A 6,693-nucleotide genomic window follows, 5' to 3' on the forward strand; every position below is an offset into this window, starting at 1 on the left:
GAGCCACGACAGGAACTCTGGGACTGTGGCTTTTTTCTAAAAGAGTATTTGGAAGATGCTTGGTACCGGGAAAGGCTACAAGAGGCTGAGAAGGCAAGGGATAAACATACACAAACCAATGAAGGACAGAGGACCTAACTAGGGACTATAGGAGGGTTTGGAGTGAGATGGAAGGGGTAGCAAAGTGGTGAAAATTTTGAATAACCAGGGGAGTCACTAGAGTCACTAGAGTGAGATGAGCCTCAAGGAAGACCTAGTGGAGTTTAGAAACCAGCATTGTGTAAGGAGGTGCAGCTGCAATTGTGCAAGGGCTCTGTAGGCTGGTATATAAATAAGGAAACTGTAATAAAACCAGAGTTTGCCGGTTGAGAAAAGGAGAAGGATGGGAGTGAGGAAGTTAAGGACACCGAAAGAATGTGCTGGTGTCATGCAGGCACCAGGGGTTTAGTCCATGGAGGCCAGGAAGGGAGAGGAGCGGGGAGCAGAGAGACTGGGAGAAAGGAAAGAGGTGGAACAAAAGATAAAGGCCTATGGGAATGAAGGGACTGAGGAGTTGTCACCACAGTGCGGTGTCCGTGATGTCCAAGGAGAAGGCATTCCAGGTCTGACCCGAACAGTGTCACATGAGATGGATGTCACTGGAATTGGGTCGAGCGCCCACCAGGCCAGGGTGGGGCACATCAAGGTCCCTGGAGGATGGTGGAACTTGGAGGAGTGCGCTGAGGCCAAGGAATCATCTTCGGTGCATGCGAAGGAACCAAAGCTAGTAGGTGACAGCAACAGGCCGAGGTAGAGGAATGTATGGCAAAATTCACTGAGTTTCAAAACAAAAGGGAGTGTCTCCCCACCAAGAATGACAGAGCAGGAGGTCTCTTGTGGCACAGCAGGTTGAGGACCCCTCCTTGTCACCGCAGGGGGTGCCCTGGCCTGGGAACTTTCACATGCCTTGGGCCCGGCCAAAAAGAAAAAGAATGTACACATCTATGTATCCCTGGGGCACCTTGCTGTACGATAGAAAATTGACAGAACACTGTAAAGCAGCTATCATGGAAAAAATAAAAATCATTATCAAATAAAGTAAAGAATGACAGACAGAGAGTTCCTGTTGTACAGCAGAAACGAATCCGACTAGTATCCATGAGGATGTGGGTTTGATCCCTGGCCTCGCTGAGTGAGCTAAGGATCTGGCATTGCCGTGAGCTGTGGAGTAGGTTGCAGACGAGGCTCAGATCTGGTGTGGCTGTGGCTGTGGCGTAGGCCGGCAGCTGTAGCTCCGATTGGACCCCTGGCCTGGGAACTTCTATATGCTGCAGGTGCGGCCTTATAAAGACCGGAAAAAAAAAGAAAGAAAGAAAGAAACAAGAAATGGCAGAGCAGTGTCATGGAAGCAGCAGTAAGGAGCTGGGAATATGGGAATAGTAATGTCAAGCTCTGGGAAAATGAGCAGAGGCTCCACTCAGCAGAAACAGTAAGGGAGACGAAAGTCTCCGTGGAGGCCAAGATTTTTTTTTTTTTTTTTTAAGACGGAAACATCTTGTAAAAAGGCTGGAAGCGCAGGGGGGTTTGTTGTGAAACAAGTCTCCCAAAGGACCTAGTGGAAGGATGCTTGTGAAACAGGCTGACATCGATGGTGATACTTAATAGCTGCCCTGTGTGAAAGGCTTCCTTCCACCTGTCAGTACCTCATTTCCTTTTCACAACCAAGACAGGTACCGTGACCCCCTTTTTATAATTAAGAACCCGAAGCTTAGAGATGTGGAGTGTCCCCAGCAAAATAACGAACTGTCCCCACAGCCAAGCTCTTCACAGGTTATAAGTCCTCATCCTTCTTCTATTAATCTACGAAGCCAACGGATGAAGGATAGTGAGTAAATACGAATGGGGTTATTATTATCTAAAATGGGAAAAATTGGGGAGTTCCTGTCGTGGCTCAGTGGGTTACAAACTCAACTCGTATTCATAAGGATGCACGTTCAATCCCTGGCCTCGCCCAGTGGGTTAAGGATCCGGCGTTGCTGTGAGCTGTGGTGTAGGTCGAAGAGGCGGCTCAGACCCCGCGTTGCTGTGGCTATAGCTCCAGTTTGACCCCTAACCTGGGAACGTCCATGTTAGTTTAATTGTTAAAAAAAACAATTAAACTAACTAATAAATTAAATGGGCAAATTTTGAGCAGAAAAACAAATTTGATAGCAGGGTTCAGATGGACTGATTTGTGTGGGATAAGAATGTGTCCTCATTCAACAGGTGTTTTTTCATTGCCTGTAGAGCACCGAGGATTAAAAAAAAAAAAAAGGATGAAAAAGAAATCTGTCATTAAGTTGTTTATGTTCTTTTATAATCTTTTATTTTGAAGACTTCTACCCTTCAGGATGACTGTAAAGCCATCTGTCCCCTGGGGAACACGGCCTTCCCCATGGTTTGGAGTGTCCTGGAGATAAAGCACAAGTGAGGCTAAATGGGCTGGGCTTCCATCTGCTCCCCGAAGGGTTAACGCTATAGTCCTTCTTGCAGGCAAAGGAACTTGAAGGGGAAAGAACGAATAACAAGTCAAAGATATTCACTCATTAGTGGCCTCAGAGCCTCTGTCTTAGGTTTCCCACTGAAAATCCAGGCTCATTCCAATCACCCTGGAACCAAATATCCTTTTTCTGGAAAGTGTGGAGCGCTCCAGGTTCTCCCTGACTAAATCCTAGAACGGCATCCGTCCTGAGCTATCTCCTGACTTTCAAAGCTTCATCAATCCCCAGACTAAAAACAGGTTGGAATGTCATTGATGCCACTGAATTATACACTTCAAAATGGTTAAAATGGGGGAATTGACAGAACAATGAAAACCAGCCATAATGGAAAAAATTATTTTTTTAAAAAAATGGTTAAAATGGCAAGTTTTATGTTATAGATACATTTACTCAGCTAAAAAAATTAAGGGAGTTCCTGCTGTGGTGCAGCAGAAATGAATCTGACTAGTGTCCATGAAAATGTGGGTTTGATCACTGGCCTTGCTCAGTGGGTTAAAGATCCGGTATTGCCGTGAGCTGTGGTGTAGGTCGCAGACGAGGCTTGGATCCCGTGTTGCTGTGGCTGTGGTGTAGGGCAGGAGCTGCAGCTCTGATTCGACTCCTAGCCTGGAAACTTACATATGCCCCAGGTGTGGACCCAAAAAGCAAAAAAATAGTATTAAAAATTTTAAATACATAAATTAGGAGTGTAATATACCAAAAACTATTGAATTGTACACTTTCAACAGGATTGTATGGTCTGTGAATTATATCTCGATAAAGCTGTTTGGAAAAAAAAAAAAAAATACGTGGGGCTTGTCAGGCTAAAGTCCTGAACCAGAATTGTAGCTATACCTCAGGCTGAAAAAGTGGAGATCAAGGAAATCGGAATTGTCATCTGTCCCCGACATACTCACAGGTCACTGAAACTAGGCTGCTCTTCTCAAAATGGTGGGATACGTCATGCTTACAACTGTGTTTGGGAAATACAACATTGATGAACTCTCTGCTCTGAAGGCAGAGTCGTTAGCTTGGTCAGTTTTTTGTTGTTGTCGTTCATTTGTTTACACGTTATTGTGGGAAAAATTAAATATATGGAAAAGCAGACCTAAAATCCGAGCTTCAACCATTAGCAATCCACAGCCTGCTTTGTTGCATCTGTATCTCTACCCATTTCCCCGCCATCCTGTATTAATGGGAAGCAAATGCCAGACAACCTATTATTCCATTGGTAAATATCTCAGCATGACTCTCAAAAAGATAAGAAGTCTTTTAAACACACACACACACACACACACACACACAACAGCATTACCATAACTTAACAAGTAATGGTTCCTATGTCCATTGCACACGATTGGGTAAACAAATGTGAAATATACATACAATGGGATATTATTCACTTTTTTTTTTTTTTTTTTTTTTGCCTTCCCGAGGCGTGTGGAGTTCCATGGGCCAGGGATCAGCTTCAAGCCACAATTGCCACCTTCACAGTTGCTCTGGCAACAACGGATCCTTGACCCACTGTACTGGGGTGGAGGATCAAACCTGCATCCTGGCACTGCAGAGACACTGCGGATCCAGTTGTGCCACAGCAAGAATTCCTTATTCAGCTTTTTTTAAGGTACACTTTTTTTTGTTGTTATATTCACTAGTTTGTTTTATTTTTTAGATTTCACATATAAGTGATAACACAGTATTTCTCCTTCTCTGTCTGATTTATTTCACTAAGTATAATACCCTCCAGGTCCATCCACGTTGTTCAAATGGGAAAATTTCATTCTTTTTTATAGCCAAATAGTATTTTGTTGCTATTTTATATATATAAAAATCTTCTTTATTCATTTGTGTTTTTTTTTTTTTTGTCTTTTGTCTTTTTGTCTTTTGTTGTTGTTGCTATTTCTTGGGCCACTCCCGCGGCATATGGAGGTTCCCAGGCTAGGGGTTGAATCGGAGCTGTAGCCACCCGCCTACGCCAGAGGCACAACAACGCAGGATCCGAGCCGCGTCTGCAACCTACACCACAGCTCACGGCAACGCCGGATCATTAACCCACTGAGCAAGGGCAAGGATCGAACCCGCAACCTCATGGTTCCTAGTCGGATTCGTTAACCACTGAGCCACGACGGGAACTCCTATTCATTTGTTGATGGACACTTAGGTTGCTTCCATATCTTGGCAACTATAAACAATGCTGCTATGAATATTGGGGTGCATGTATCTTTTTGAATTAGTGTTTTTGTTTTCTTGGATATACACCCAGGAGAGGAATTGCTGGATCATGTGGTAGGTCTACTTTTAGTTTTTTTGGGAACCTCCATAGTGTTTTCCAAAGTAGCTGCACAAATTTACATTCCCATCAACAGTGCAGCAGAGTTCCCTTTTCTCCATATCCTAGCCGACATTTTTTGTGTGTGTGTTTTTGCTTTTTGAGGGCCGCACCCACGGCATATGGAGGTTCCCAGGCTCGGGGTCGAATCGGAGCTGTAGCCACCGGCCTACACCAGAGGCACAGCCACAGCAACGCTGGATGTGAGCCGCGTCTGCAACCTACACCACAACTCACGGCAACGCCGGATCCTTAACTCACTGAGCAAGGCCAGGGATCGAACCTGCAACCTCGTGGTTCCTAGTTGGATTCATTAAACACTGAGTCACGATGGGAACTCCAACATTGTTTTTTGTGGTCGTTTTGATGATAGCCATTCTGACAGGTGTGAGGTAATACCTGTGATTTTGATTTGCATTTCTCTGATGATTATCGATGTGGAGCACCTCTTCATATGCCTATTGGCCATCTGTATACCTTCTTTGGAAAAGTGTCTATTCAGGTCTTCTGCCCATTTTTTAATCAGGTTTTTTATTTGAGTTGTATGAGCAGTTAATATATTTTGGATATTAACCCCTTATCACTCATATCATTTGCAAATATTCTCTCCCATTCAGTATGTTGTCTTTTCGTTTTGTGGATGGTTTCCTTTGCTGTGCAAAACCGTTTAAGTTTAACTGGGCCCCATTTGCTTGTTTTCACTCCTGTTTTCTTTGCTTTAGAAGACAGATCAAAAAAATATTACTATAATTTATGTCCAAGAACGTTCCAAGTAGCCTTTTTCTTTTTCTGGCCACACCTGCAGCATGCAGAAGTTCCCAGCCTAGGGACTGAACCCTCACCACAACAGTAACCCTTGCCATAGCAGTGACAACACCAGGTCCTTAACTCACTGGGCCACCAGGGAACTCCTAGGTAGCCTTTTTTAAGGCAGAATTTTAGAAATTCTAACACATGCTACAACCCGAATGAACCTAGAAGACATTTGCTAAGTGAAATGGACCATTCATAAAAAGACAAATGTGGTATGATTCCACTTACGTGAAGTTCCTAGAGAAGTCAGAGTCATAAAGTAGCTTGATTTCCAGGGGCTGAGGGAGGGGAGAACAGGGAGTTGTTTAGTGGGTACAGAATTTCAGTTTTGCAACAAGAAAAGAATTGTGGAGACTGGTTGCCCAATCACGTGAATGTACTTACTACTGCTGCCTATACACTTAAAAATGGTTAAGGTGGTCAATTTTATGTTACTCTACAACTAAAATTTTTTAAACTTAAAATTTTCTTAATCTCATGAACTATCCGTGCCCAAATTTCCACTTCTTGTAAACGTCAACATTTTTTTTCCCAGTGTTTGTTTGAACTAGGATCCAAATAAAATCCACAAGTTGCCACAGGTCATGTCCCTTAAGTTGTTTTTAACGTATAAATTCCCTTCCCCTCTTCCTTGCAACTTATTTGAGGAAACAAGTTGCCTGCCCGTCGTTTCTCACAGCCTAGAGTCTGCTCCCTGCATCCCTGTGGTGTCCTTTAACCCTTTCCGCCATTCTCTGTAGTCCCTGTAAATTGGTAGGTGGCCGTAAAGGCCCTGGGCTAGCTTTGATGTGGTCTCAGGAGGAGACCAAAGACATCCATTTCTGCGGGGCCAGCCCAGCCGGACCTGAAAAAGCGAGGCTAAACCACCAGCCAAGCCGCTTCGAGTGACAAAGACGCAGTTTACACACCTAAGTCCGCCTTTAAAAGCCGGGGGAGGAGGAAAAGGGGTGGGGCGTAACTACGTGGGAAAAACTCTTTGTCCGGTTTCCACCCGCGTAATCAAGTTACGAAATAAACAGCCAGCGCGGGGCGGGGCCCTTAGCCGGAAGTGAC

The 6,693-nt window shown here is 44.3% G+C and overlaps 1 protein-coding gene across 1 annotated transcript in view; it reads right to left on the minus strand.

Moving 5' to 3' along the window:
• Window positions 1-5,889, minus strand: part of CTPS2 (CTP synthase 2) — a 130,392-nt gene extending 124,503 nt beyond the window's left edge. The window contains exon 1 of the mRNA XM_021080709.1: window positions 5,869-5,889. The gene's annotated coding sequence lies outside the window, so the exon portion shown is untranslated. The remainder of the gene's footprint in view (window positions 1-5,868) is intronic.

Source organism: Sus scrofa, chromosome X, assembly GCF_000003025.6.
Source record: "Sus scrofa isolate TJ Tabasco breed Duroc chromosome X, Sscrofa11.1, whole genome shotgun sequence".
Lineage (NCBI taxonomy): Eukaryota > Metazoa > Chordata > Mammalia > Artiodactyla > Suidae > Sus > Sus scrofa.